The sequence below is a fragment of the Bos taurus genome, chromosome 13 (assembly GCF_002263795.3).
Source record: "Bos taurus isolate L1 Dominette 01449 registration number 42190680 breed Hereford chromosome 13, ARS-UCD2.0, whole genome shotgun sequence".
Lineage (NCBI taxonomy): Eukaryota > Metazoa > Chordata > Mammalia > Artiodactyla > Bovidae > Bos > Bos taurus.
The window spans coordinates 33,916,900-33,938,498 of record NC_037340.1 but is presented as its reverse complement, the minus strand read 5'-3'; the positions used below and the strand labels follow the sequence as shown (position 1 = coordinate 33,938,498).

Sequence of the window (21,599 nt, the reverse complement as noted above, 5' to 3'; positions counted from 1 at the left end):
AGTGAGCATTTTGTAATCAGCTTTCTAAACTAAGAATAACAAAAAATTGTTTATAATATCCTGTGATGAAAGTTATTAGCTGATTTATTGGTCTGTCAATTTAAAATTGACACTTTTGGTCTGGTTTTTAAATTTATAAATTAGAAATTTATGAATTAATTTACAGTGTTAAAAGTGTTTTCATGTAGGAAAAAAATCAGAAGTTTGCTCAATAGTGATAGTTTTTAAACTTTGTTAGTCTTTGAGTTCACTATTTAGAGTTCCCTGATGGATTGTTAGAGGTAGAAATAGTGAGTTCATTGCTGGACTGAATAAATAATTCATATGGCACAAAAGCGGCTTTTTCTTTCTCCCCAGTTCCTTTCTCCCCCATTATTCGCTTTCTCTCTTTTAAAAGGATCCTTTACAGCCAAAGAGTAACTTTGTGTGAATGTGCAAGGGCTGCAGCATGGTTGCAGCCTGGATGTAGCTGCATAACTGGGGTCACCAGAGTTGTTGTGGGCGGGGGGGTTCTGTGTTAAATGTGTGTCCAGCAGCGCCTAGAAAGGGGCAGAGTAGTTACACATTGTCAGGCCCTGTCCTGGGTGAAGTTTCCCGGGGAATTTTCTTTAGCAAAATATTTTCTTCTTTTTGGCTATAGTATCTTTCACAGTGTTTGCCTCAAGACAAAATTGAATTTTAAATTGAGGAAATCATTGCATTTCTTCTGGTTTTTCAGAAACCTTTTAATTACGACTATGACATTGCCAGAGTTAGTCTGGTAAAACATGAGCATTTTTTAATCCTTTACAGGCCATTTGGGAATTTTTATTTTCTAAAAATTATGAAGATAATATTATATATTTATGTGAAGTTCTATTTTTCTACCTTTTATTATAGCACCAAAGTAGGAATTAGGCCAGGTTATTTTCTTTGCTATTTAAGTCGTAAGAGACTCATGTTTTATTGAATCAAAGCAATTTCTCTCAGCCCAATAATCTCTTGAAGAGTGACACAGCTGAAGATGGTGGTTATCTTTCATAAATCGACTGCATCCTTGTTTTTTGTAACAAATTAGTATCTGGATATCTTAAGAGATTATCTAAAAATATTTCTTGAAACTTGTGTGTATTCAGCACATTTCATGATATAATAATACCTTTTCTACACTTATGTGATAGAAATTTAAAATACTAGACTGTAATCCAAACTTCTATCAATTGGAAATATTTATTTATTGATATTTTGCTGCTTCTCTAGTGTACAGATACTTCACCAATGTTTATCCTTGAATAAGTTTTTAAGTAAGATAAATATTGTGATTAGTATAGGTCAGTGTGTATATTGTGTGCTCTTCATATGGCAGTCTTTAATACATAGGCTAATAAATCTGATTTAGATGCTCTGCTTTGGTATGTTACCTATTTGCCTTTTTCAAACCTCAGGTGACACCTTATTTAAGACTCAGTGATTCACTTAATATTAACTTCATAAATAGTCATTGTGATATTATGACACTTGGTGATTTTATGACACATTGTGATTTTAAGTGCTGAATGATGTTTATTTTTTTAATCGAAATTAGTTTTAATCCTTAGTAATTCTTTTTAAGATTTTTTTTATGTGGACCATTTGTAAAGCCTTTATTGTATTTGTTACAATATTGCTTCTGTTTTATGTTTTGGCTTTTTTGCTATGAGGCATGTGGGACCAGGGATCGGACCTGCACCCCCTGCATTGGAAGGTGAAGTCTTAACCACTGGACCAACAGGGTAGTAAAACTTAGACTGTACTAGGTTTTTCACAATTGTGTTTCAGTAGTCACGGAGACCACATATCTTGGGGGTTTTATTGGCCTCTTTCGTGCTGATACTGTATTGTTGAAGTGCGTTTCTGAGGGGGAAAGTGACCATTGACCGTGTCACTTACCTGTTGCTGCATAACAAACTGCCCCAAGGCTTTAGTGCTTTAAAGCAACAGTCGATTTTAATTTCTCATCATCCCAAGGGCTGCCTGGCTGTGTCTTCTGCATCATGTGCTCATGGTCAGGGTGCTCAGAAGGATGGCAGGAATATAGGATGCAGCTGGGGCAGGCCCCGTGGGGGCTGGGTTCTCCTTAAGTGCTTCTCTGTGGACTTGACTGGGCTTCCTCCCACTTTATAGCTGGATCCCAAGAAGGAAGTCTCCAGAAAGTGAAGGCAAAAGCCATAGCTCTTTTAAGGCCCAGACTCTGGAGAGACCCAGAGTCACTTCTGCCCATTCTGTTGGTCAAAACTGGTCACAACTGGTTGCGGGGAGGGTGGGGCGCGAGGTGGCGGGAGGTAGGCTTCACTTCTTGATGGGGGAGATGACACTAAAAGAGCAGATGGGATGAGATGTGTGGTTGCAGCTATCTTGGGAAACTTTAACTGCTGCAGAGGAATGGAGTTTTTGGCTGGACACAGATGGTAGTGGTTACACGTTTCACAAGATGGTGTCATCAGGCATATGAGGATCGTGTGCTAGCTCCACACTGGAGTCACTTAAGAGCTATTAGCTGCCGTTTTCTCAGCCAAACAATAGTAATGTCAGCCCTACAGGATGACCTGACAGATGAGATGATAGGGCGTGTGGCCTCGTGCTGGAGCGCCAGCTACTCCTGTCCGTTCCTCTCGTGTCTTGCATGTTTGCTTAGTATTTGTATCTGAGATAGTACTAGAAGTACTTAGAAGTGTGTTCTTAATGACAAATGATAATTCATCTAAAGTCTTATTAGTCTTACCAAGGCATTTTGATACTTCTAATCTGAGTGAAGTTGACAATAGCCATATAATTTATAGATCTTCTAATTTTAAGCCTCTACTCCATGCAAAGATTCTTTGTAAATGGCTCTGTATAGGCTGTTTACCATGTAGTGAGCTGCTGAACAGTAGAAATGTCTAAATAAATCAGCTGACCATTTTCATCTGCCAAAGTTCTGTGTTCCACCCAGCCTGCCATTTTGCAGAGAAGTTATGTGACTTTCCCAGGAAAGTCCCTTTTTCAGGTCACCCTCCAGAATTTGTTTATGATCTGATTTACAAGTCCCTTGCTGTAGGGATCGCCAAATAAAATCAGAAGAAGAAGTCTGAAGAGAGATGTAATTTTCCAGCAGCCATTTATAAGGAGGGTGTGGATACAGAATACTTACATGGATTAATAGCCATGGTACTAACAACCAAAGGTTCGACTCCATTTGAATCAGCTGCTGTTTGTTCTTGTCTTAGGAGTCACCAGTGCCACCAATCTGTTATATTGTCATTACAGAGTTTTGGTCACCATAAATAAGTGAAAGTTCATGTCTTGCTTTGCTCTTCAAGATCAGATTGTGGAGGATACTGATTTGCCTTTAAATAATGTCTTCAAAGACAAAACCAAATAAAATACTATATTAAATATAATAGACAATTGGAAAAATGAAGATAGATGTAAGAAAGAACTTTTGGACAGTAATAATGATTAGATGTTAGAATAGGTTTCCCAGGAGCATATGTTAAAAAGTTGAACATATAATGGTGTGATGGATTATGTGGGAAGTGCTGAAGGTGAAGAACAGGGCAGAAGAAGGGGACTTAGTTTTGTCAAGTGCATTTGTCTTTTGAAAGTTAGGGGGAGCATTTTATTTCCTCTAAAACAAAGTCAGTGACATTGGAATCTTGTTCATTTTCTTATTTTTAAACATGGACTTTATATGTGCTTTTTGAGAGAAGCTTTTAAGTTTTATGGAAAGCAGGGCTCTTTGTACACATACTGGAGGGGGTTGCTATTTCCTCCTCCGGGGATCTTCCCAGCCCAGGGGTTGAACTCGTGTTCCTTTGTCTCCTGCATTGGCAGGCACATTCTCTTACCACGGAGCCACCCGGGAAGCCCACCTTTAAAATTACCTGTATGCATAGCACTTAATTTGCAGAGCATGTTTGTACATGTTACTATGTTTTCTTGATCCTAAGAGATAGCAGTTGAAAGACATATCCTTTGATTTTTTTTTTTTACATTTTTTTAATTTTATTTTTTGTTTGTTTTTAATTTTATAGATTTAATACTTTTTTTCTCTCCTTTTGGAAAAATCAAGCACTTATTTTGGAGGCAGGAGGAGTGTTCCATTGAAGGATTATTCTGAATTTCTTTCAGCCATAGGCATGCTGTTCTTGACCTTGAGCACTTTTTGCACTGACACCATAATTCTGAGGCACATCAAGGAGTTCCTTTGGCTTGGTTTCCATCTCCTGTTTAAGCTTGTAGCTTTTTTTTTTTTTAACTAGTTACATTACACATCACTAAAAGTTAAGTAAATTCTCTTGAAAGTTATCCAGGAGAATTTCACAGACAAGTATTTGTTACCTGCTCAGAATTATCACTTAGTAAATCTTCACTAAACATAAATTAGCCACATATTACAGGCAGCTGTGCATGTGTAATAACTTTTTATTTCAGTGCTGCATTATAGAGTTCTTTATAAAGACATTTTAAGAGGTAATTAGGGACTTAACATTAAGTTAAAATTCACCTCTATATGGCTCTAGCAATGCAGATAATTGAGGTGATAAAAGGTACACTTAATCATGTCCAAGTTTACACAGGGATAGGCAGTGACAAGATGTGATGCCGTGTGTAATGACTGCAAGGTTCTTCTGATTTCTACTGGAAGACTCCTCTTTATTTGAAAAATGTTAAAGTGAAAAATACTAAAAATATACATTTATGTATTTTTGGCTGTGCCTTGCAGCATGCGGGGTCTTAGTTCCCCAACCAGGGATTGAACCCATGCCTCCTGCATTGGGAGCATGGAGTCTTAACCACTGGAAGGGCAGGGAAGTCACCAGTGTACATGTATTCTCGAATACATCATAGAAGAAAACAGACTATAGTTTTTTCCTCCCTCCAACTACATAGGGAAGACATAGCAGGTATTAGATACTGTTCTTATTAAGGTCAAGAATCTTGAGACTTAAAGTCACACAGTAAGTGGTTGCTATGGGATTATAAACCAGGTCTTCAGGACGTCCAGATGTGTGTACTGTCTACTGTGCTACCTTTTGCACCTTTAATTGAGATTCATTTACTCAACAAATATTTACTAAATGTTCTTATTGTGTGCTGGGCATTATGTTAAATGATATTGTATAACAGTAAATAAGTTCTGTATCCTTGTAAAACCAGGAACTTTGGGAAACACTGGAAACTAAACAACTACAACTCATATGAACATTAAGGGAGAAGAAAGTCATAAGGTGATATGAGAGTATGTAACAGGTAGACCTCGGAGAAGGCGATGGCACCCCACTCCAGTACTCTTGGCTGGAAAATCCCATGGACGGAGGAGCCTGGTAGGCTGCAGTCCATGGAGTCGCTAGGAGTCAAACACGACTGAGCAACTTCATTTTCACTTTTAACTTTCATGTGTTGGAGAAGGAAATGCCAACCCACTCCAGTATTCTTGCCTGGAGAATCCCAGGGACGGCGGAGCCTGGTGGGCTGCCATCTATGGGGTCGCACAGAGTCGGATTCGACTGAAGTGACTTAAAAGCAGCAGCAGCAATGGGTAGACCGAACCCAGCCCTGTACTGGTGGGCAGCACTAATGGGCAAGTCAGGGAAGGACAAAAGAAGTTAATTTTTAGGCTGAGGTTGTTTGGAATCCATGAGTCAAAGAGCACGGCAGGCAGCAGAAATAGTCTCTGTAAAAGCAAGAGAAAGATGTTAAAGGATTCCAGGGTGGCTGGCATTGAGAAGGAAGAGAAGTGACAGTGGAGAGGAAGTCAGGAAACAGATTACCCGATTTTGTTCAGGAGTTCGACCTTTATCCTAAAGAATATGGAAGTCATGGGAAGGTTGTAACGGAGATGTAATGTGATTTGTTTTCATCTGGAAACCATGAATCTGACTGCAGTGAATGTAGAGGCCTGTTGTCAGAAGCTGTTTCTGTGGATCAGGTTGGAGATGATGGATTCAGCAGCTGAGTTGGATAGATTTGAAATTTGGGAGGTGAACAAGGGATTTGACAGAAATATAACACCAGTCTTGTCGTCGTTCCATCTGTAGAACTCGACTACAAGAGCATCTCCAGAATCCTCTTAGTAGCCTGGGCTTAATGTTAGGCAATGACTGTTATATAGAATAACTTAGAAAGCTTGCTCCTTAAAAAATAATTTGTGTATTGAGCTAATGGTTATCGTTTGTTGGATTCCATTAAGAATTCTAGGGAGAACTTAGTTGTAAAAGAATCTGCATCTTAAGTTATATGGTAAAGCTTGTAGACAAGTCTGTACATGCATGATGTGTGCTCATTTGGTACATGTTCCTTTGCTCACACTGCTTATTAATCAACATCAGATTTGAAAGGTGACTGAGTATTTAGGATCTTACTATTTTTTAATATAAATTTATTTATTTTAATTGGAGGCTAATTACAATATTGTATTGGTTTTGCCATACATCGACATGAATCCGCCATGGGTATACACGTGTTCCCCATCCTGAATCCCCCTCCCACGTCCCTCCCCATAGCATCCCTCTGGGTCATCCCAGTGCTCCAGCCCCAAGCATCCTGTATCATGCATCGAACCTGGACTGGCGATTCGTTTCACATATAGTAATATACGTGTTTCAATGCCATTCTCCCAAATCATCCCACCCTTGCCCTCTCCCACAGAGTCCAAAAGACTGGATCTTAGTGTTCTTGATTGGGGCTTCCCAGGTGGCGCTAGTGGTAAAGAACCCACCTGCCAAAGCAGGAGACATAAGAGACACAGGTGGAATCCCTGGGTTGGGAAGATCCCTTGTAGAAAGAAATGGCAACCCAATCCATTGTTCTTGTCTGGGAAATCCCATGGACAGAGGAGCTTGGCAGGCTACGGTCCATGGGGTTGCAGAGAGTCGGACACAACTAAAGCAACTTGGCAAGCACACAGCACATTCTAGATTGATTGGTGGAAACTTAGATCTAAACCATGTTGTTTCAATAGTATATTATTAAGAAACACTTTTCCTTTGTAATGATAAGAATTTACAGTTGGCTCACTGGTTCTAGAAATAGTTTCCTGGTTAAATTAGAAGATTCAGGAGGGGGACGTTTTAGAAGCACAGTTCCCTGAATGCCTCATCTACTGCTGTATTTTCTTAGCCAGCAATGTCTTCTGTGTTCTTAGGGCTGCTGTCTGTTGTATCAGGGGTCGCGTCACCAGATACCTGTAAGAGCCCTGACACGAAGAGTGAGAGTATTTAGGGAGACGACCTGGAGACTGGAGTTCTAGAGAGTTTGTGCTCCTCTAAGTGGGAGAGGGGTGGCTAGTACGTCATATCACACAATATGAAGATAAAAGATCAGAATTATTTATAGGTAAAGCAAAAATCAAAAGAAGGAAGGAAAAAAGAAAAGGAGAGAGGAAATGAAGGATTTTTTTTACATAAGAAATACATAACTACCTAGGTGTTATTTTTAGTTTAAAGAGAGATTCACTGTCCCCGGAATAATTTGTGCCTCAGAGCTTACCTCTGGCAACTTCAGCTGTCTGTCTGTGCGTGGCTGGGAGCTCAAGAGTGGATGAAACTGTGCGGGGAGCAGGGAGCCCAGGTGCTGTAGGTGGGCATTTGGTGGTTCTCTCTTAACCAGTTCCCAGCAAAGGACGGCAGAAACAAGACACAGCTGGTGTCAGAGAGAACTCTGACTCTAAGACCCATAGGAGTAGGTCATGGATCCTTGAAAGCATTACTGTCTTAAAAGCATTATTTGACTTTTACATTCATGATCAGGAAGAGATCAGATCAGAAATTGTTTTTACATTTTACATTCTGATGTTTTAAATCCTCTTCTCTCAATAACACATATAATACAGTTATTGTAAGCAGTTAAGAAAATATAAAAAAGTGTATATACCACTTTTCTTTAAAAGCCAGGAATAGGTAAAACTAATTTTGTAATTTTCTAAAAGTATTTAAATAAAGCCAGGCACTTACTAGTTTCCTAACTGCCAGTTTTCAAATTAGTCTGATTTTGCCTCTAAAAAAGAATATTAATCTTTATAGCTTCTGGTGGAAGATTTTTTTTTCCCCAAAAATTCCCTTGTCACTTAATAGACATCTCATTGTAGAAAAAGTTATTATGTTGATCATAAATGTAGCAAGGTTAGGTTACATATCTTTAAATAAGCTTTACTTTTAAAAATGTATATTCTCATTCTGCTCTTCAAAGAATTTTTGTACCATAATCTCCAGTAAAGAGTATCATCCTTATTATCTGATTAGAAAGGTGAATTATAATTTATTGAAATTATTTACAAAGCAAAAAATACTTATTTTTAAAATTATAAAAAGTCTTTGTGTAGAAAATGCTATCTTAAGTACCTGTTGTTTTGACTAAAATATTTAACCAGCTGACCATATAGTTCATTTATTTCAGTTTTTAGATTTCTAAGTATTAGCCAAATATTTCAGTATCTGGGTCACACAGTCATTACAAGCAAATCTAGGCCAAAATGGTTGATGCCTTTTGGTTGCCAGCTTGCTTCTCTGTTTGACCGGGCTGTGACTTTTCATTATTTGGTTCCCCTTCAACTAAACTTCGTTTGCTAATTTTTCAGTGTTATATAAATTCTTTGTATAGAATAGGTCGTCTTGTGAATTTTTACCTCTCAATCAAGGTAACAAAGCAAATAAATGACTATTCTTGACCACTGTGTTTAAAAGTTGTTGCTGTACAAAGGGTCACACATGTTGAATTGTGTACTGCCATGCTAATGATCATGTGAAATCCTGTTTAAAATGCTAGACAAACTGTGTTGTGGCCCCAAAGCTGTAGCATTTCTTAAAGATCCAACCTGCATGCAGTTTGGTATTGAGAACCTCAAAACTCCTAAGACCCTATGGACACTTGAAATGTAAACCCATTTCACTTTGTTGTACTAGATGGTACAGCAGCATCTTCAAGTAAATGGGAAATCTTAACTGTCAGTATGCAGAGATACAGGAAGCGGGAGGGAAGAGGGGAGTAAACTGAAACAGCAGCTTCACCCTCACTTTTGAAGTACTGTAGGCTATTCTATTCTGAGATACTTTTTTTGTAAACTTTGACAGGGGTGTGGTTTACTGCCAGCTTGTGTTAAAAAGGGGCCTGTGGATTTCTTTTTCTTAAAATTAAAAACTTTATACTATTTGGAAATTGTAATAATTGGTGTTTTCCACTAAATTTATAGTGGCTGATTTCACACTGCAGTATCCTCTTGTGAAAGTATAAAATGATAGCATAAATACCTCTTGAAAGTTTGTAGATAAATTAGTAATTTATTAATCTAGAATCATTAGACATGCAATCAGTAAGTTTTCCAGATAATAAACGCTTGCCTTCTTTGGTTGCTTGAACATTTCATCTCGACCTTTCTTAGAGTAAAATTCTTAAAAGTCATATATATATAAGAACTCTGGATCGTTGGTGACTATTGTTAATATCTTCAGGGGTTATTGGGGTGTGTGTATATCATAGGGCCATCTGTCCTCACAAAAAACAGTTCTCAGTAGACTCTGTTTCCTTGAGTTTCTGAAAATACTGTTTCCATTTTTCAAGGCATGATATGAATTCATATGGCTGCTGGCATGCGGGGAAGGCTGCCTATGAACAAAGTGAGGAAAAGCAGGTTCTCTTGCAGAGCACTTCCAGGAGAGTGGTGGGGCTTCACAGTATTTACCTTTATCACCTACTGCCCCTCCCTGTCCTGCCTACCCCCTATTCCCTTGCCCTTTAAAAAAAAAAATGGTACTGACAGTTTTCCAGAGTTACTGTAAAAAGGAGGAGCATAGACAGATGACATGGGGATTGTGATGGGTCATTTAGGAGCTCTGGGGCCTAGAGCACGCCGACAGCTATAAAGTGGCTGTGCCCCATCTGCCTCCCAGGGTTTGAGTGAGGATCTTAAATCGGGTACAGGAGAGAGGTTAACAGATGCTAGTTTTTCCTTATGTTTTAAGATAAGTGACCTGTTTGCTTTGGAACTGACATTTGCCTATTTTAGTACGATACCATGTGTGACTGGTGGGCTGCCGTCTATGGGGTCGCACAGAGTCAGACACGACTGAAGCGACTTAGCAGCAGCAGCATGTGTGACTATCCCTAAAATATGATAGCTTTTAAATGGTAGCTTTTAATATTGCTTTAACTTTTTATTTTTATTTATTTATTTTTTTTTTTTTTAATTTTTTATTCCTTTATTTCTCATGTGTTCCCCATCCTGAACCCTCCTCCCTCCTCCCTCCCCATACCATCCCTCTGGGTCGTCCCAGTGCACCAGCCCCAAGCATCCAGCATCGTGCATTGAACCTGGACTGGCATCTCGTTTCATACATGACATTTCACATGTTTCAATGCCATTCTCCCAAATCTTCCCACCCTCTCCCTCTCCCACAGAGTCCATAAGCCTGTTCTAATAAAGGGTATATGACAAGATATTGTAAATTAATTTTGAGCAAATGAACAAAATGTGGACTATTTTTGAAGACTGAAAATGCAAATTCAGATGCAAGAAAAATATATTTAGTGAAATGTGAAAAGCACCTTTTTTCAGCCAGCAAAACTAATTGTGTTGAAATGTTTTATTAATATCTCCAAAGAGTTCATGAGCTTGTGAGTGCGGTGCTGTTGCAGGGCCATCAGCAACCTGAACGGTACTGTATGGGTGCCCTAGGAAATCACGTGTTTATTGTTACAAAATCCTATAATTTGGCATAGCTTTTATTTAATTCGTGTGCACATTGGGTTAGGGGATATCATTCATTTCATAAGCACACATTTAGTGTCACTGAGCTTTGGTGGGCCAAGCTGAAAACAGTGTGGCCTTTGCTTCTGAGGAGCCATCTCAGTGATGCGACCTGCTTGGCTAAGATCGGAGCACGCGACATAAGGCAAGTCTATGAACATTGCCTATGAGCAACTTTCCAAGAAAGGCCAGGGTGCCAGGTGGGTAGAGGCAGGGTTTAAACGAGAAGCAAGTATGACTTAAATTCTTCTTACACGTAAGAACAATGTGATATTTAAAGGTGAAACTAATCAAAAAAGCAAAGGTTCTTTCAATGAAATAAATGAGCTTTATTATTTTTTTTTGTTTGCAAGTACTTGATACCTTTATTTGTACTGAATAAAAGTTTTATTGTTGATTCTTTTTGTTGGACAGGTTGAATTTGTGAATACGTTATAAACCATATTAAAATGCATTTGTACATCCTACTAAATACAGGGAACGTCATCTTTTGACCAATCATTGTCATTTTTAGGCTTTCCAAGTCTTAAACTGTTTTGTTCTTTCTTTCTTTCTGAGTCACACCCTTAAGGCCTTTTGAAGTGTCATCAAGAAAAAACAGCTGTGAGTGTTTGGCTCCAGTAGACAGGCTCACACTGCCTAGTCTTTGCCAGGGTTACCCTCTGCCTTTTGTGCCACGGGGTGGTCCTCATTGCCTAATGCCAAGACCACCCCATGTCCCCTTTCAGCAGCTTCGGCTGTCTACCACCTCCTTCATCCTGAGCTGGCAGGGTGGAATAGAGAGTTTCTGGAAAAAACCAGCCCTAAAACTTGAATCATCTTTGATACCTGTTTTGTTCCTCACCGCTGAATGATGGATTAAAATGATCCTTTGGATTCCTGTCTCTGTCCCTTTTCAAAGCCAGGGTTGGACTGTCCTAACACACCCTGTTAGGCACACCCTTGTCAAATCGGGCTTTCTGAAGGATTGCTTGGGTTTCTGAGCAGAGAACATGAGATGATTGCTTGCCCTTCCTGGACGCAGTGTGGGTGCTCTGCAGTGCATGTGCTCTCCTGGGAGAGGGAGTTTTCCAGGGTTCTGCTTCCTGCTCACGCTGTTTTCTTCAGCCTGAAATTCAGTTTATCTCTACCTATAAAAATCTTATTTGTTCTAAGGTCTAGCAAAGACCTTTTTCTTCTGTGAAGGCTTCCTAATCAACCCTAACTTGAATCCTTTGTCTGAGTTCCTAGCACACACTACTCATGAGCTGGAGCAGGACTTCTGTGATGCTTGGAAGAAGCTGAGAGGCTGTTTTCATGATGAGATTCCATAACGTTTCATACTTCATGCTTCTATCCCCCTCGACATTTAGCAGAGAATCCCACTTAGAGTGAGTGGGTAAATGTTTGGTAATTGCTTTACTCACAAGAGTTTTTGCAGAATTGCTTGCTACCCTGTACCCAAGAAGGACTGGTGTGTTTAAGCTTCTTTAAATGTTGTTCAAGCCAGGACCCCTTACTTGCTTCTGCGTTCCTGTCTACCTGTAGGGTTAGTTGGCTCTTTGGAAAATAGCTCGTGGCTTTGGGGATGGTTCGTGTGTGTTTTAGAGAAGGAAATAAAGCTATTGTTGGACTTTGGAAGGTGTAGCTTTTTCTAAGTGTTTTGCTACTTGGTACTGTATGCATAAGGCTGTGTTGGTGCAGTGTTTTGCATATTTCTTTGCTTTCTCTTTAATACGTTATTTTTACACTTCGGGTGTGATATTGAAATAGAATCTCTGGGAGTGGGGTTTACTCTGCGTTTTTACTAAGACCCCTTTGAGGTGCTTTCAAAGGTGGTGGTGGTTGTGGTCATGACTGTGACCGCTCTGAAAACTGGTGTGTGTCTGGCCCACTCCTCCAGCCAGTGGACAGCTGTTAACTTACCTTGTGTTCACAGCAAGCCTGTGAGCTGAGTTGCTGTTGTTACCTTCATTTTTCACTGGAGAAACTGCTGCTGCTGCTAAGTCGCTTCAGTCGTATCCGACTCTGTGTGACCCCATAGACGGCAGCCCACCAGGCTCCCCGTCCCTGGGATTCTCCAGGCAAGAACACTGAAGTGGGTTGCCATTTCCTGCTCCAATGCATGAAAGTGAAAAGAGAAAGGGAAGTCGCTCAGTCGTGTCTGACTCCTAGCAACCCCATGGACTGCAGCCTACCAGGCCCCTCCATCCATGGGATTTTCCAGGCAAGAGTACTGGAGTGGGTTGCCATTGCCTTCTCCGTAGAGGTAAATAACTTGCCCCCGAATAACTTTCTTGTAAATGTAGTAAATTTATGAAAAGGATGAGGCATATTTCTTTGGCTAATTTTAAAAATCCTATTTTCTCAAGGGTTGCTGTGAATCATGTGGTATAAAGAAACTATTTCTTCTTATGTATGTTGTCAAATCAATACACCAGCTCTGTAGAATACTTCAACAGGCAGATCTAAATATGGACACCCTATATTTTACAATTCTTGGTAAAAAAGTAGACACACACACAACTTCGTACATTGAGGAAAATTTTAAAAAATTACACATTCTAATAAACACATGATTTTAAGAGGACTGCTCTTTAGTATAAATAAATACATGCATGTGTATGTATACACGTGTGTACATATATATATGCAATAGACATAGAATATATATGTTATATATTAATATATATAGATGTTAATATGTATAGATGTTACTTTGTGACCAAATGGAATATAAGACTGCTTAAGCACATATTTTTTGCTTAAATAGCATAAATCTTGATTTTATATTCAGAAATATTCTATTTTTAATAAATCATATTTATTAATAATAAGTTAGGTGAGATTATTTCACGCTCTCTGGCTGTGGTCTGGGTAAGCATGTGGTTGTGGTGGTGGGAGGCGCTAATATGTTGGTGTCGTTGCCTGTTCTGAGAATTTTAGTGAATGATTTTCGGTGTTACCTAATGAGTGCTCTGACTTTGGAGACTAACTGAACTAAAAAAATGTGTTGTGTTTGACTGGAAACATCTTATGAATTATGACTGAGTAGACAAATCTAAATTGAGTTAGTGCCAACTTTTATCCTTATAACTAAATATAAGCAGTTTTGACTATTTTTATATTTCTCATTTACAAATTTTCTGAACTTTTCTTACTGTCAGTTTATATATAGTCAAGATGAGTTATATCAAGCAATCAAGATAAGACTTTAATTTCTAATGCTATCCATCCATGTAGCATGGTTTAATTGCTAGACAGTCATAAGAAAAACTAGATAAAAAGAACGCCAGGAGGTAAAATAAAAATAGATGTGATGCCACGGGAAAACCTACAAAATTGACTTTTGTATTAGAGACTGTGTGTGTGTGTGTGTGTAATTTTTTTAAATTTATTTACTAATTGAAAGATAATTGCTTTACAGAATTTTGTTGTTTTCTGTCAAATGTCAACATGAATCAGCCATCAGATCAGATCAAATCAGATCAGTCGCTCAGTCGTGTCCGACTCTTTGCGACCCCATGAATTGCAGCACGCCAGGCCTCCCTGTCCAACACCAACTCCCGGAGTTCACAGAGAATCAGCCATAGGTATACATATATCCCTTCCCTTTTTAACCTCCCTCCTATCTCCCTCCCCATCCCACTCCTTTAGCTTAATACAGAGCCCCTGTTTGGGTTTAGAGACACACTGCAAATTCCCATTTACTATCTGTGTTACACATGGTAATGTAAGTTTCCATGTTAATCTTGCCATACATCTCACCCTCTCCTCCCCTCTCCCCATGTCCATAAATCTATTCTCTTACGTCTGTTTCTCCATTGCTGCCCTGCAAATAAATTCTTCAGTACAATTTTTCTGGATTCTGTATATATACATCAGTATACGATATTTATCTTTCTCTTTCTGACTTACTTCACTCTGTATAATAGGCCCTAGGTTAATCCACCTCATCAGAACTGACTCAAATGCATTCCTTTTTATGGCTGAGTAATGTTCCATTGTGTATATGTACCACAACTTCTTTATCCATTTGTCTGTCAATGGACATCTAGGTTGCTTCCACGTTCTAGTTATTGTAAATCGTACTGCAATGAACAATGGGATACATGTGTCTTTTTCAGTTTTGGTTTCCTCAGTATATATGCCTAGGAGTGGGATTGCTGGTAGTTTTATTTTTAGTTTTTTTTTTTTAAGGAATCTCCATACTGTCTTCCATAGTGGCTATATCAATTTACATTCCAACCAACAGTGCAAGAGCATTCCCTTTTCTCCACACCCTCTCCAGCATTTATTGTTTGTAGACTTTTTTTAAATTTAATTTTATTTTTTAACTTTACAATATTGTATTGGTTTTGCCATATATCAAAATAAATTCGCCACAGGTATACATGTGTTCCCCATCCTGAACCCTCCTCCCTCCTCCGTCCCCATACCATCCCTCTGGGTCATCCCAGTGCACCAGCCCCAAGCATCCAGTATCGTGCATCGAACCTGGACTGGCGACTCGTTTCATATATGATATTATACATGTTTCAATGCCATTCTCCCAAATCATCCCACCCTCTCCCTCTCCCACAGAGTCCAAAAGACTGTACTATACACATCTGTGTCTCTTTTGCTGTCTCATATACAGGGTTATTGTTACCATCTTTCTAAATTCCATATATATGCATTAGTATACTGTATAGGTGTTTTTCTTTCTGGCTTACTTCACTCTGTATAATAGGCTCCAGTTCCATCCACCTCATTAGAACTGATTCAAATGTATTCTTTTTAATGGCTGAGTAATACTCTGATGGCCATTCTGACAGTGTGAGGTGATATCTCACTGCAATTTTTATTTGCATTTCTCTAATAATGAGCTATGTTGAGCATCTTTTCATGTGTTTGTTAGCCATTTGTATGTCTTCGGAGAAATGTCTGTTTAGGTCTTTTTCCCACTTTTTGATTGGGTTGTTTGTTTTTCTGGTATTGAGTTGTATGAGCTGCTTGTATATTTTGGGAATTAATCCTTTGTCAGTTGTTTCATTTGCTATTATTTTCTCCCATTCTGAGAGTTGTCTTATCACCTTGCTGATCATTTCCTTTGCTGTGTAAAAGCTTTCAAGTTTAATCAGGTCCCACTTGTTTACTTTTATTTTTATTTCTGTTACTCTAGGAGGTGGGTCATAGAGGATCTTGCTTTGATTTATGTCATCGAGCCTTTGTTTTCCTCTATGAGTTTTATTGTTTCCAGTCATACATTTAGGTCTTTAATCCATTTTTAATTCATCTTTGTGTCTGGTGTTAGGAAGTGTTCTAATTTTATTCTTTTACATGTAGCTGTCCAGTTTTCCCAGCTCCATTTATTGAAGAGGCTATCTTTGCCCCATTGTATATCCTTGTCTCTTTTGTCAAAAATAAGATACCCATAGGTGCATGGGTTTATTTCTGGGCTTTCTGTCTTGTTCCATTTGGTCTGTATTTCTGTTTTTGTGCCAGTACCATACTGTCTTGATGACTGTACCTTTGTCATATAATCTGAAGTCAGGAAGGTTGATTCCTCCACCTCCATTCTTCTTTCTCAAGACTGCTTTTGCTATTCGGGGTCTTTTGTGTCTCCATATGAATTGTGAAAATTTTTGTTCTAGTTCTGTGAAAAATGCCATTGGTAATTTGATGGGGATCACATTGAATCTGTAGATTGCATGTGCTAGTATTGTCATTTTCACAGTGACAATTTTATTTATTCCTACCTTTATTCTTCCTACCCAGGAATTTGGAATATCTCTCCATCTGTTTATGTCATCTTTGATTTCTTTCATTAGTGTCTTAAAATTTTCTGTGTACAGTTCTTTTGTCTCCTTAGGTAAGTTTATTCCTAGATATTTTATTCTTTTTGCTGCAGTGGTGAATAGGGTTGATTCCTTAGTTTCTCTTTCTGATTTTTCATTGTTAGTATATAGGAATGCAAGTTATTTCTGTGTATTGATTTTGTATCCTGTGACTTTGCTGAATTCACTGATTAGCTCTAGTAATTTTTTGATAGTATCTTTAGGGTTTTCTATGTACAGTATCATGTCATCTGCAAACAGTGAGAGCTTTACTTCTTTTCTGATCTGGATTCCTTTTATTTCTTTTCTTCTCTGATTGCTGTAGCTAGGACTTCCAAAACTATGTTGAATAATATAGGGATGAAAGTGGACACCCTTGTCTTGTTCCTGATCTTAGGGGGAATGCTTTCAGTGTTTCACCACTGAGAATAATGTTTGCTGTGGGCTTATCATACATGGCCTTTACCGTGTTGAGGTAGGTTCCTTCTGTGCCCATTTTTTGAATAGTCTTAATCATAAATGGGTGCTGAATTTTGTCAAAGACTTTTTCTGCATCTATTGAGATCATTTGTTTTTTATTTTTCAATTTGTTAATATGGTGTATCACATTGATTGATTTGTGTATGTTGAAGAATCCTTGCATCCCTGGAATAAACTCAAGTTGATCATGGTGTCTGAGCTTTTTAATGTCCTGTTGAATTCTGTTTGCTAAAATTCTGTTGAGGATTTTTGCATCTATGTTCACCAATGATACTGGCCTGTAGAGAAACTTTAGATGAAATTTTATACATTCCTCAAACTCATGTTGTGAGTGTGTAAGATTTGGGTATAAGACTGGATGCCTGTGGGGTTTAAATTCATCATACACTCTCCTTCCCCTAACTTCGTGAATCGAGTCTTTGCATCTTTGGAGCTAGTGATCTGTATGTTGGAGATTTGATGTTGAGGTTAAAAGGTTTACATGTTTTTAATAAAATTATATCTTTCTTAGGCATAATTCTTTATTTACTTAACTATAGTAAAAGAAACATTGGTTCTTAAGGGGTCTTGATTTTGCTGCTATCTAGCTGTGTGACTTTGGACAAGTAATATTCCTGCTGGACCTGTTTCTCCATTAAAATGAGGGGTGGCGTTAAATGTTAAAACTGTTACAAGTGAACTAGTTGAATGTATTTAAGATTATATATAGGCACACAAACACTTGACAAGTCATCATTGCTGGAGTATGAAACTAGCTGTTATGTAGGTGCGTTATCAATAATGTTGTTCACACCAAAAGAAGCATTCTGTGCTTTCTGCTTCATGATTTTGTTACTGTGGTAGTAACTTTTCAGAATTATGTCTCTTGTACTAAAAATTAAATTAAATCACTACAATGATGATTGGAATCTTTAGGATGAGTGACATGAACAAGTTTAGAATTGTTTCTCTTATACCGAAGGCTTGATTTTTAAAATATCTCATGGTCTGCAATTTCATTTGACTAAGGAATTTATCTTTGATCTTATTCCAGAGTAAGGGCATGAATACTCCCACAGTCATAGTCTATATTTAATTAAGTTTTGCTCTGTGGGCTTCATCAGGCTCAATAATAATAAAATGGTTGTATATTTTCTGCTTTCAAAATACATCTTTATAGAAAGTCTTCTCAGATCACCCCACATGTGACAAATCTATTCAAACAATTGAAACTGCCACTGTGTGCTTGTTTCTCTCTTGGAAATCTACCAATCATACATCATGAACTGTCTTCTCCTCCCACAACCCCCATGTTCAAAGTTTTATATTATAAAACTCCTTGAGAAAGGAGGTTAACGTTGTAGCTCCTACTATCCAGGAAAGAACTCTGTTCATCTCTGAATAGTTCTTAAGTGTTATTGCTGCTGAGGATTTGGGATTAAAATTATTGGATAGAATGGAGTAAGCCTTTTTCTAGGATATCAAACTATTTGAGGTCAGTGTGATTAACTCTTAAGACACAGCAGTTTTGGTAAGCTTTGGGCTTTGTTCTGAACTCAGTTTCTCCTGGTTTAACTGTAAATTGACCCTTTACTTTATGTTCTCTTGTATGTGATACCTTGTATATAATACCAGGTTACTGATGGGAGGAACCTCTCAGGGTGTGGGTGGACTAGAGATGCAAGTGCACTTGCCTTCATGTGTGTGAGAGGAGGGCGGGCATGGAATCTGAGGATAGGGGTGTGTCACGGTCAGCATTCTGATCTGAGTCCTGCGTGACTGTCTAATTATGTACACTGAGTCTGCACCTGTTATAGGTGATATTCAGAAACTGTTTTTAATCAGTAGTAAATATGATACCTTGGGAAGGTAAGACAGTATTTTCCTTTTCTTTCCTGTCTTCATTTTAGCTTTATTGTATATTTACTGAAGCTTTACATTGTCAGGGAAAAAATGTTATTGAATGGGCCAACTTCTGACCAGGCAGAAATGCTCCTGGGGATCTGAGGGACTATCTTAACCACAGGTGGGAACAATGTAATATGCCAAATACTTGAGAAATATCAGAACAGAGAGAGACTGTACAACTTAATCAGAAAGCCCAATGATTGAAGACCGTATATAATTGACAGGTGCTACAAAGACCAACTGTAGTAATTGAGAGAAAAGGAGCCTCAGCTGGTGCAGAAAGGGGGCAGAGTTGTTGGTGCAGTGTAATTGGAAGTGGTAGCCAGACATTTTTCTTCTCAGTACAGAGGATGATGCTTGCAGTCAGGGCATGTAACCTTTAACTTCTTAATGGTGTGGACTGCAAGTAGGTGATAACTTAACAAATACTTTATATACATATAGATGATATTGTCAGAGTGTTTCTCCATATTATAATTAGTTTTCAGGTAGATTCAATGACAGAATTTAAATTTGTGACTCTATGTTTTATAGATACATCATTGAATAAATACCATCTTTGTCATGTGTTAACTTGGGTTACAGAATAATTGTGGGAACTTTTTGGAAACAATTGAAGTTTACCTAAAACTGTTCTCTGTAGATAATATTTTCTATCCTAGCATTTCTTCTTAAACATGTTAATGACTGCTTGAAAAGAGGTGAATCAAACTCAACTCACTTAATTTTCCAGCTTAGAGTCTTTACTCATTATCAGTTAGTGGGTGTGGAAACAATTTAATAAAGTTTGGGTAATTTAGTTTCAGTTTAAATTCTCAACTGGCAATTGGCCGAAAACTCCCATCTGAAGACGTGAGCATCCAAAAGTCATGTTGTGATTTGGCTGCTGTCTGCTCAACAGAGGAGGCCCTGCCGGGAGAGCCGTGGAAGAACTGACTGGCAAAAGAAAACCCATGGTAAGAGTTTCCCTTTAACTTACTGTGTGTGTGTGAGAAGCATACACACACAGATACCATTGTATCTGAATTAAAATTTTAGAGCTTTTAGAATCTAGGACAAAATTAATGCCAAGTTTTGAATTTATATGTCTATGATTTACATCTATAATAAGATAAATGTAAGGAATGGTTTTGTAGATAAGAGATTTTTATAATGCTTAATGTTGATAAGAAAATAATATTAAGTGTGAAAATCAGTTTAACACATTCAGTTTTTTATAGTTCTGCTATAGATAATCATCATTTTAAAATAGCATATTTTAAATGTTCCTTGAGTAAAGTTTCTGCCAAACTGAATTAGTTTCATAGCTGCTCCTCATTCAAAGTAAATGTCATAAATTTTGCAGTGAAGTAGCCTGTTGATTCCTGCTTCCTTTTTAATTACATTATAAGATGATAGGGAGGAAGAAAGAAAGTATAATATCAAATAATCAAATACACTGAGTGACATTAAGCCTTTAAAACATATCATTATTACTATACCTCTGTGGAAAATATGAAGTTCTTAAGATATTTATGTAGCCAAAATAAAATGGAGTAGCTGTTCATAATATAGCACAGAATCAAATTGTAGTGAAACAATCAGACCTGTCTCTCTGCCTTTCACATGTTTGCACTGAGAAAGTAATTCAAATTTGGCTACATTTTAATGTCCTTCAAGTGACCTGAAACTTAATAGTTTTATCCTCTTTGTGTTTGGCTCCTGTATACCCTTTTATTTGAATATCTGTGTCCTGTCAGATCCATGATTCATTAACTTTGGACAGGAGTGGAATTAGTAAATTATAAAGGTTGAAATCCAAAATCAGTGTTTATCAGAGCTTACTTGAGTGTCTCTGTGGACATAGTAGCTTTTGATAACTGGACAGTGTGATGAAGGCCAGATATTAATAATAGATTGTGATTCTGTGTCAGACTTAACAATTTTTGAGATTGACATAGTTTGGGTAGTTTTTCTTTTGCAGTTAGAGGTGTCAAAATGATGTTAGTTGAATGTGACCGTATTTTCTAGAGGTTAGTAACAAACGTGTCAGGACTAACACGTGTGACAAGCGCCTCACACAGCGTCTGTCACCATATGAACATTCTCACGCTGACAGCGAGCCTAGTGCCCTGGATGGCGGCATCTGACCTCCCTGCACTCGGTCTATGGATAGTCTGCTCTATGCCGTCCGGACAGCTGAGTGCCCAAAGGAAGATGGTGCCATTCAAACCAGAGGTGCTTCCTAACTGCTCTTAAACGCGCAGTGTAGATGGTGATTACAGTGTAGATAAAATGGCAACTGGAGCCAATACTTTAGAAAGGCATAAGCAGGTGTGTGAGGAAAGCAGGGAAGCAGGGATCTCATATTTATTTACTAAGGTAACTGATGACTTGTCTTCTGAACTTTAAATATGTATCATTTATTAAATGAATATCTTCTAATCGAAACACGCAAAAAGACTGAATTCTAACCACGGAAGTTTTTTTTCTGCTGCTATTCTGTTTTCTTAGATGTTCTTAAGAATTTGCAGCAAAGCCTTGTTAAAGTCATGTTCTTATAAGAATTTCATTTTCTGAAGAGAATTCTTACGTTTTAAGATTGAATGCAGTGAATGATGGCCCTGATTTCTTCAGCTGAATTTAAGATTATTAAAATAGATGTCATCCATGAACTAAGCACTCTCCTCTCCTTAGCAACTATTCCATTCTAG

At 38.1% G+C, this 21,599-nt stretch overlaps 1 protein-coding gene and 1 long non-coding RNA gene across 5 annotated transcripts in view; both read left to right on the top strand.

The window, feature by feature from the left end:
• The window catches only part of ZEB1 (zinc finger E-box binding homeobox 1), a 196,785-nt gene that overhangs the window by 29,521 nt on the left and 145,665 nt on the right, over positions 1 to 21,599 (top strand).
• LOC104973760 (uncharacterized) overlaps positions 13,492 to 21,599 on the top strand; it is a 94,228-nt gene continuing 86,120 nt past the window's right edge. For 2 of the 4 annotated variants that reach the window (XR_009496864.1, XR_009496863.1), the window contains exon 1: positions 13,492 to 19,862. This is a non-coding gene — a long non-coding RNA (uncharacterized lncRNA). The remainder of the gene's footprint in view (positions 19,863 to 21,599) is intronic. The other 2 variants (XR_009496865.1, XR_009496862.1) reach the window with 2 other exon arrangements.